Source organism: Carcharhinus amblyrhynchos, chromosome 1 (genome assembly GCF_965287045.1).
Source record: "Carcharhinus amblyrhynchos chromosome 1, sCarAmb.v2.hapA, whole genome shotgun sequence".
NCBI classification, from domain to species: Eukaryota; Metazoa; Chordata; class Chondrichthyes; order Carcharhiniformes; family Carcharhinidae; genus Carcharhinus; species Carcharhinus amblyrhynchos.
In genome coordinates this window covers 177,192,368-177,201,509 of record NC_137324.1, presented here as the reverse complement: position 1 = coordinate 177,201,509, position 9,142 = coordinate 177,192,368, and positions in this window count along the sequence as shown.

The window sequence follows — 9,142 nt, the reverse complement described above, 5'->3', positions numbered from 1 at the left end:
TCTGTAGCTTTTTCCTGATGGAAGAAGGTGGAAGAGAGAATGTCCAGGGTTTCTTAATTATGCTGGCTGCTTTGCCAAGGCAGTGGGAAGTATAGACAGAGTCAATGGATGGGAGGCTGGTTTGCATGATGGGTTGGGCTACATTCACGACTTTTTGTAGTTCCTTGCAGTTTTGGGCAGAGCAGGAGCCCATACCAAGCCATGATACAACTAGAAAGAATACTTTCTATAGTGCATCTGTAAACATTGGTGAGAGTCGTAGCTGATATGCCAAATTTCCTTAGTCTTCTGAGAAAATAGAGGCATTGGTGAGGTTTCTTAACTATAGTGTCGGCATGGGGGTACGAGGACCAGCTGTTGGTGATCTGGATACCTAAAAACTTGGTCTCTCAGCCCTTTCTACTTTGTCCCCATTGATGTAGACAGGAGCATGTTTTTCTTTATGCTTCCTGAAGTCGATGATAACCTTCTTCATTTTGTTGACATTGAGGGAGAGATTATTGTTGCCGCACCAGTTCACCAGATTCTCCATCTCATTCCTGTATTCTGTCTCGTCATTGTTTGAGATCCGACCCACTACAGTGGTGTCGTCAGCAAACTTGAAAATTTGGTTCCTATGTTGACCATGGGAACTGGATATTCTGCTCCCAGTCCACATTCCTCTCATCTGAGTGAGGAGATGTCCTTAACCCTAGCACCCAGCAGGCAATACAACCGTTGGCACTCCCAGCCATGGCTGCTGAGAACAGTATCTATTCTCCTAACTACACTGTCCCCTATCACCACCATTTTCCTCTTAGCTTTCTGCGTTTGAATGGCAATCTATGATGGCATGCTCAGTCTACTCATCCACCCTCACAGGTGGCAAACACTTTGTACCTGTTGGACAAGGCCAGGGGCCAAGGCTCCTCCATCACTACATGCTAGTTCCTCACATCTGTATGACTCATAGCCACACCCTTCTGCTTCTGAGCATTGACCAACTCGAAGGTTCTGCCCAACCCTTGAGAACCAAATCAAAACCTTTGCAACATTATTGGCTAGAAATTCATGGTGATTTTCATCTCCTCCCTTCACAAATTGCTTCTATTTCTAATTGACTTCTAACACCGCACCATTAATACACTGTTATTTACACAGCTATGTCTGGGTCTTTTTACTGTGATCTGAAGGCTCCCAACTCATTTTGCTTCAATGGTGGGAGTGCAATTTGGGAGTACGGGTCACCCACCCCCATCTATGCATGGCTGGTGACATTTCATTCCTAGACTGCAAATTGGTCAACTTATTCACTGTGTCAGATAATATGCAGCGCAACAATTGCCTTGCCTCTGGCTTGAAAGTTTAATACATTCCCTTGGATCTGCTGATGGTCTTAAATCATCGAATCCCTACAGTGCAGAGGAAGCCATTCAGCCCATCGAGTTTGCACTGACTCTCTGGCAGAGGATCTTTCCCAGGGCCTCTGCCCCATCCCATCCCCATAACCTCACACATTTACCATGACAAATCCATCTAACCAACACATTGTTGGACACTAAGGGGCAATTTAGCATGACCAATCCACCCTTTGGAAGAAAGCAAAGCACCCATTTGCTCCAGGTGGAAACCTGGAGTAAAATCAGCAGCTGCCTCTACTCATGTGTGATTTTTGACCAGGTAAGTACTTGAAACCCTTAGACCAAGTCTGAATTTGGTGGAGTCATTTGGATAGCCAGGGTATCTTTTCGGAAAGGTAAGGTTTTGATTTGATTTGATTTATTATTGTCACATGCATTAACATATAGTGAAAAGTATTGTTTCTTGCATGCTGTACAGACAAAACATACTGTTCATAGAGAAGGAAAGGAGAGAGCGCAGAATATAGTGTTCCAGTCATAGCTAGGGTGTAGAGAAAGATCAACTTATTGTGAGGTAAGTCCATTCAAAAGACTGACAGGAGCAGGGAATCTCAGACTTTTGTATCTTTTTTCCCGAAGGAAAGAGGTGGAAGAGAGAATGTCCCGGGTGCGTGAGGTCCTTAGTTATGCTGGCTGCTTTGCCGAAACAGCGGGAAGCGTCAAGAGAGTCAATGAATGGGAGGCTGGTTTGCGCGATAGATTGGGCTACATTCACAACCTTCCATAGTTCCCTGCGGTCTTGGGTAGAGCAGGAGCCCATACCAAGCTGTGATACACCTGGAAAGAATGCTTTCTATGGTGCATCTGTAAAAGTTGGTGAGGGTCATATCTGACATGCCAAATTTCCTTGGTCTTCTGAGAAAGTAGAAGTGTTGATGGGCTTTCTTAACTATAGTGATGGCATGGGGGGGGGGGGGGGGGAGCCAGGACAGGTTGTTGGTGACCTGGACACCTAAAAATTTGAAGCTCTTGACCCTTTTTGGATATGGTCCTGGAACATTTTAGGCATAGGTGTGGAATTCTGTACCACAGAAAGCTGCTGAGGCCAAATGACATGCCCTTTGGGAGAAGTAAGGCGCCCTTTGAGCTTGATAAAAATATGTATGCCTGTGAATAAAAAGTGCATCAACTCACTGGAACTGTCTGAGCTGTCAACAAAATGTCGAAGAAGGTGCACCAAGTATGCACAACTCAAGCCTTGATGTCCTGGTTCTGATGTAATTGGAACTGTCTGATAGATTTACTGATCCCTGTCTATGGGCTTGTCCTCAATATGCCCCCGTCCCCAAATACACTCACTCCAGCCCAGTCCCACTGGGACACACCAGCTTTTAGACAATGGATGACATTAGATGGGTCTGTCTGCGTTGCACATTCGGGGAAACAGGAGCCCGGGGATCAGGAACGCCAAGTTAATATTTGAAACGGGTGTTAATCCCATTTTAAAACAGCTATTAAATTCAGAGATAGAAAAGAAACCAACCCTAAAGGAAAAGGAATGAGTCAATTCGACAAAGCGGGACCTCTCCCCATTCTGGACCGCCGTAGGTGGACTACAGGTTACATGGGGCAGGGAGAGACATCCCCCCCCCCCCAACGCACAAAACAGATCAAGAAAGATCGATTATTACGAAATGATAATATTGTTTGAGGGGGAAGGAAATCGCCTTAACTACAAATAAAGGACTCACACCGCATTAGGTGAGCTGTAAGAATTCAGAAAGGTCAGTATTTGTCGACTGCGGTATTATTTCCTATCCTAATTTTAGAAAGAAACACACCCCTCTATATATTAGTGTATGTGCAGACAGGTTATTAATTAATAACATCTTTGTCTTAGAAGAAGAATTTTGTGGTCTGTTTTGGCACCTCCAGTAACTTTATTACTGTCGATTTGTGGCAGTGTTACATCTCCACACTTGGACTAACTTGTCCAGTCAGTTGCCTTCCTTACCTTAACTTCGTCCCACAGAGCAGGCTCCAGCCTCCCGTCCTCTGTCCACTGTCTGCCTGTCGTCTGGCCTTCCTTCTCCCTCCTGTCTGCTGCGATTTCAGACTTGTGCGAGAGGAATTTGGCGCCTGGGATGTTGAATAACTTGTCTGGCTGTTAAAGTACACACCGATGCCTTAGAAACCAGACACGGACCTTTCTTTTTTCCCTTCCTTCCCTCCCTCCCTCTGGCCCCCCTTCCTCCCTCTCCCCACCTGTTCCTAAACCTGGTCAGAACACGGGACAAAGACACGGACAGGTAGACGGGGAGTTCTATCAAACACACAGACACTACAGAAAACTCAAAGGTTCAGGATTAACTTAATTCAGAATCCAGAGGGTTAATCTCATCCAACGCGTGGGGGTCAATTAAAGTCACTCGACGTGTTACCAACCTCACAATGACAAGGACAGCATCTTATAACATTGAGCTGCAATAAACGGCCCTCTTTCAGCTTTGAAAAAAAAATTGTTCATTTAAACAGGTCAATTTCAGAAGAGATTCCTGGGATGGCGGGATTGTTCTGTGAGGGAGTGGAATTTAGAAGATTGAGAGAGGAACTCGTTGAAACGTAACATTCTGACAAGGCTGGACAGATTGGATACAGGAATGCGGTTTCCCCTAACTGGAGGGTCTAAAACACGGGGGTCACAGCCTCAGAATACTGGGTAGACCATTTTGGTAGCCATGATGTGGAGATGCCAGCATTGGACTGGGGTGAACACATTAAGAAGTCTCACAACACCAGGTTAAAGTCCAACAGTTTTATAATGTTAATGTTATTATTTTGTAAATTGAGTTTGTGTCATTATATGCCCTGTTTGTGAAGAGAACTCCCACTCACCTGATGAAGGGGCAGCGCTCCAAAAGCGAGTGGCTTGTGCTACCAGATAAACCTGTTGGACTTTAACCTGGTGTTGTGAGACTTCTTACTGTGTAGACCATTTTGGACAGAGATTAGCAATTTCTTCACTCAGAGGGAGCCGAACCTGTGGAATTTTCTATCAAGAGGCCAAACCACTAGACATATTTAAGAAGGAAATAGATAGATTTCTAGACTTTAAAAAAGGGCAGCATAGACAATTTGGGCTGAAGGGTTTATGGCGGAGGTGATAGTGGATGCCTTGGTGGTTATTTTCCAGACGTCGCTGGATTCCGGGGAAGTGCCGGAAGATTGGAAAATGGCTAATGTTACACCGTTGTTTAAGAAGGGTGCCAGGCAAAAGGTGGGGAATTATAGGCCGGTTAGTTTAACGTCTGTGGTAGGTAAAATGTTAGAATCTGTCATTAAGGAGGAAATTGCGAGGCATCTTGAAGGGAATTGCTTGATAGAGCAGACGCAGCACGGTTTCATTAAAGGGAAGTCGTGTCTGACAAATTTACTGGAGTCCTATGAGGATGTGTCTAGGGCGGTGGATAGAGGAGAGCCGGTGGATGTGGTCTTTCTAGATTTTCAGAAGGCGTTTGACAAAGTACCTCACAAGAGGTTATTGCAGAAGGTCGAGGGACATGGAGTTGGGGGTAGGGTGTTAGCGTGGATAGAGGATTGGTTGTCAAATAGGAGGCAGAGAGTGGGGGTCAACGGGTGCTATTCGGATTGGCGGATGGTGACTAGTGGAGTGCCCCAGGGGTCGGTGCTGGGGCCTCAGCTTTTTACCATTTATATAGATGATCTGGAGGAGGGAACCGAGTGTAGGGTGTCGAAATTTGCTGATGACACCAAGATTGGGGGAACGGCAAATTGTGCGGAGGGTGTGGAGAGTCTACAGAAGGATCTAGATAGGCTGGGCGAATGGGCCAGGAAATGGCAAATGGAATTTAATGTTGGCAAGTGTGAGGTGGTCCACTTTGGTAGGAATAATGGTAGGAAGGACTATTACTTACGGGGCGAAAAACTGCAGCAGGCGACGGTGCAGAGGGACCTCGGGGTCCTTGTGCATGAGTCGCAAAAACCCAGCTTGCAGGTGCAGCAGGTGGTCAGGAAGGCGAATGGGATGCTGGCCTTCATAGCGAAGGGGATTGAATATAAAAGTAGGGAGGTCTTGCTGCAGCTGTATAGGGCATTGGTGAGGCTGCAGCTGGAGTACTGTGTGCAGTTTTGGGCGCCGCACCTGCGCAAAGATATTTTGGCCTTGGAGGGAGTGCAGAGGAGGTTTACTAGGCTGATACCGGAGTTGAGGGTAGTTGAGCTATGAGGAGAGGCTGAATAAATTGGGCTTGTACTCGTTAGAGTTTAGAAGAATGAGGGGAGATCTCATTGAGACGTATAAGATGATGAATGGGATGGATAGGATAGAGGTGGAAAGACTCTTCCCGCTCAAAAAAGACAGTAGGACTAGGGGGCACAGCCTCAAGATAAAAGGGGGGCGGTTTAGAACGGAGTTGAGGAGGAACTTCTTCATTCAAAGGGTGGTGAATCTCTGGAATTCTATGCCCGTTGAAGTGGTGGAGGCTGCCTCGCTAAATATTTTTAAGACGCGGGTTGATGGGTTTTTGATAAGAGAGGGGATTAAGGGTTATGGGGAGAGGGCGGGAAAGTGGAACTAAGCAGCAACAGATCAGCCATGATCTTATTGAATGGCGGGGCAGGCTCGAAGGGCTAGATGGCCTACTCCTGCTCCTATTTCTTATGTTCTTATGTAAATTTACTGGAGTTCTATGAGGATGTGTCTAGGGCGGTGGATACAGGAGAGCCGGTGGATGTGGTCTTTCTTGATTTTCAGAAGGCGTTTGACAAGGTACCTCACAAGAGGTTATTGCAGAAGGTCAGGGGGCATGGAGTTGGGGGTAGGGTGTTAGCGTGGATAGAGGACTGGTTGTCAAATAGGAGGCAGAGAGTGGGGGTCAATGGGTGCTATTCGGATTGGCGGATGGTGACTAGTGGAGTGCCCCAGGGGTCGGTGCTGGGGCCTCAGCTTTTTACCATTTATATAGATGATCTGGAGGAGGGAACCGAGTGTAGGGTGTTGAAATTTGCTGATGACACCAAAATTGGTGGAAAGGTAAATTGTGCGGAGGGTGTGGAGAGTCTACAGAAGGATCTAGATAGGCTGGGCGAATGGGCCAGGAAATGGCAAATGGAATTTAATGTTGGCAAGTGCGAGGTGGTCCACTTTGGTAGGAATAATGGTAGGAAGGATTATTACTTACGTGGAGAAAAACTGCAGCAGGCGACGGTGCAGAGGGACCTCGGGGTCCTTGTGCATGAGTCGCAAAAACCCAGCTTGCAGGTGCAGCAGGTGGTCAGGAAGGCGAATGGGATGCTGGCCTTCATAGCGAGGGGGATTGAATATAAAAGTAGGGAGGTCTTGCTACGGCTGTATAGGGCATTGGTGAGGCCGCAGGTGGAGTACTGTGTGCAGTTTTGGTCGCCGTACTTACGCAAGGATATTTTGGCCTTGGAGGGAGTGCAGAGGAGGTTTAGTAGGCTGATGCCGGAGTTGAGGGTAGTTGAGCTATGAGGAGAGGCTGAATAAATTAGGCTTGTACTCGTTAGAGTTTAGAAGAATGAGGGGAGATCTCATTGAGACGTACAAGATGATGAATGGGATGGATAGGATAGAGGTGGAGAGACTCTTCCCGCTCAGAAAGGATAGTAGGACTAGGGGGCATAGCCTCAAGATAAAGGGGGGCGGTTTAGAACGGAGTTGAGGAGGAACTTCTTCACTCAAAGGGTGGTGAATCCCTGGAATTCTCTGCCCGTTGAAGTGGTGGAGGCTGCCTTGCTAAATATTTTTAAGACGTGGGTTGATGGGTTTTTGATGAGAGAGGGGATTAAGGGTTATGGGGAGAGGGCGGGAATGTGGAACTGAGCCACGACAGATCAGCCATGATCTTATTGAATGGCGGGGCAGGCTCGAAGAGCTAGTTGGCCTACTCCTGCTCCTATTTCTTATGTTCTTATGTTCCATGCTGTAAACCTCTATGACTCTGGCCAAAGGGCCTGTTTCCATGCTGTAAACATCCATGACTCTATGACTATGAGGTTAGGGGATCAGGGGTTATGGGGGAAAGTCAGGAGAATGGGGATGAGAAAAATATCAGCCATGATCGAATGCGTACTGCAGACTTGATGGGCTGAGTGGCCTAGTTCTGCTCCTATGTCTTATGGCTAGCCATGGTAAATGCATGGGGTTACACGGATGGTGTGGGGGAATGAACCTGGGTAAGGTAGTCTGTCGGCGGGGGGAGGGGTTGAAGCAGACTTGATGGACCAAATGGCCTCCTTCTGCACTGTAGGGATTCTGTGATGGTTCTATCTCTAAGGAGAGTAAATGAGTTCTCTTCAGGGACCCAGCAAGTATTTAACCATTAACCAATGCAGCTAAATTATGTTTCTGGTCACTTATCATGTTTCTATGTGTGGAATCTTGCTGTGCACAAATTGGTACATTATAACACTTCAAGAAGTATTTTATTGGCTGTAAAGGATCAGCCTGAGATCCTGAAAGATGCTACACAAATGCAATGAAATAGGCCAGGCAATATCTCTGGAGAGGGTCAAGATTTCTGGTCAGATTTTCAGTGTCTGCAGTATTTTGCTCTTATGTAATCTTTTCTTTCACGGAAAGCTTTGCATCAGTAAGTTTGAGTGAATCAATCAGTGTTAATCTCTTCTTGGCTTCCTCTCTGTCTATGTGGGAAGCACAAAGCCTCATCTGCAGGAACAAAGCTGGCAGGATAGCGGCACAATGGTTAGCCCTGCTGACCCACAATGCCAGGGAACCGGGTTCGATTCCTCGCTTGGGTCACTGTCTGTGTGGCGTCTATACATTCCTCTTGTGTCTGTGTGGGTTTTCTCCTACAGTCTGAAAGATGTGCTGGTTAGGGTGCATTGACCGTGCTAAATTCTCCCTCAGTGTACCTGAACAGATGCCGGAGTGTGGCAACTGGGGGATTTTCACAGTGACTTCATTACAGTGTTAATGTAAACCTACATGTGACACTGATAAATAAACTTATAAAAGGCACATTTGGAGTCAGCCCCTCAGTGATACCAAGGAATGCCTGGCTTGTGGATGTTATTACTGGTCCCTGTGCAGATTTTTGTGTTAATAATCAGTGCAGAACTGTGGTAAGTTGCAACTTCAGATAAGATCCAGGTCTTTGCTCCCGTTACAGAGGCGGCACAGTGAGGGGGTGGAAATGCTGACTCAGTAGTTACTGGACCCCTCCCCAAGACAGCATGGAGCCTCCTCTAGCTGCCCCCACCTTCAGTATCTTCATTACTCTCCAAAACTGGAGTGTCGGGAGGAAAGATGAAACATGAAAGATGAAAAATGCTCCCGGGCTGATCCGAAGATCCAAGGTCAGCTCAATCCGGGAGGGTTGGCAACATTCACTGGGGGGGCCCGGAGGGAGAGGAAGGGGGGCAAATGTGTGGCTCCGCCTCTGAAGACAGACGTCACTGTAAAGCCAATCAGAAGAGGAGGAAGCATGATTGATACCTGAGCCGACCAATCAAACACAGGCGTTATCCCCCGCTCCCTGCGTGCGCAGTCGGTGGTGGTGGTGGTGACGGTCCGGGTAGAGATGGCGGGGACTGGAGGCCAGGTAATGGAGAGAGGAAACCCCCATTGTGTGTGAGAGTAACCCTGTAAGGTAGCCGCGCAGACAGAGTAACAGTTTGCAATGTAACAATTTACAGTGTAACAGTTTGCACTGTAACAGGGGAAAGTGTAACTTTGTATCTTTGCGGAGCCATGAGGTGAACCCCAGCAGCAGTGCAGCGCACTGAGTGCGGGCTGTTAG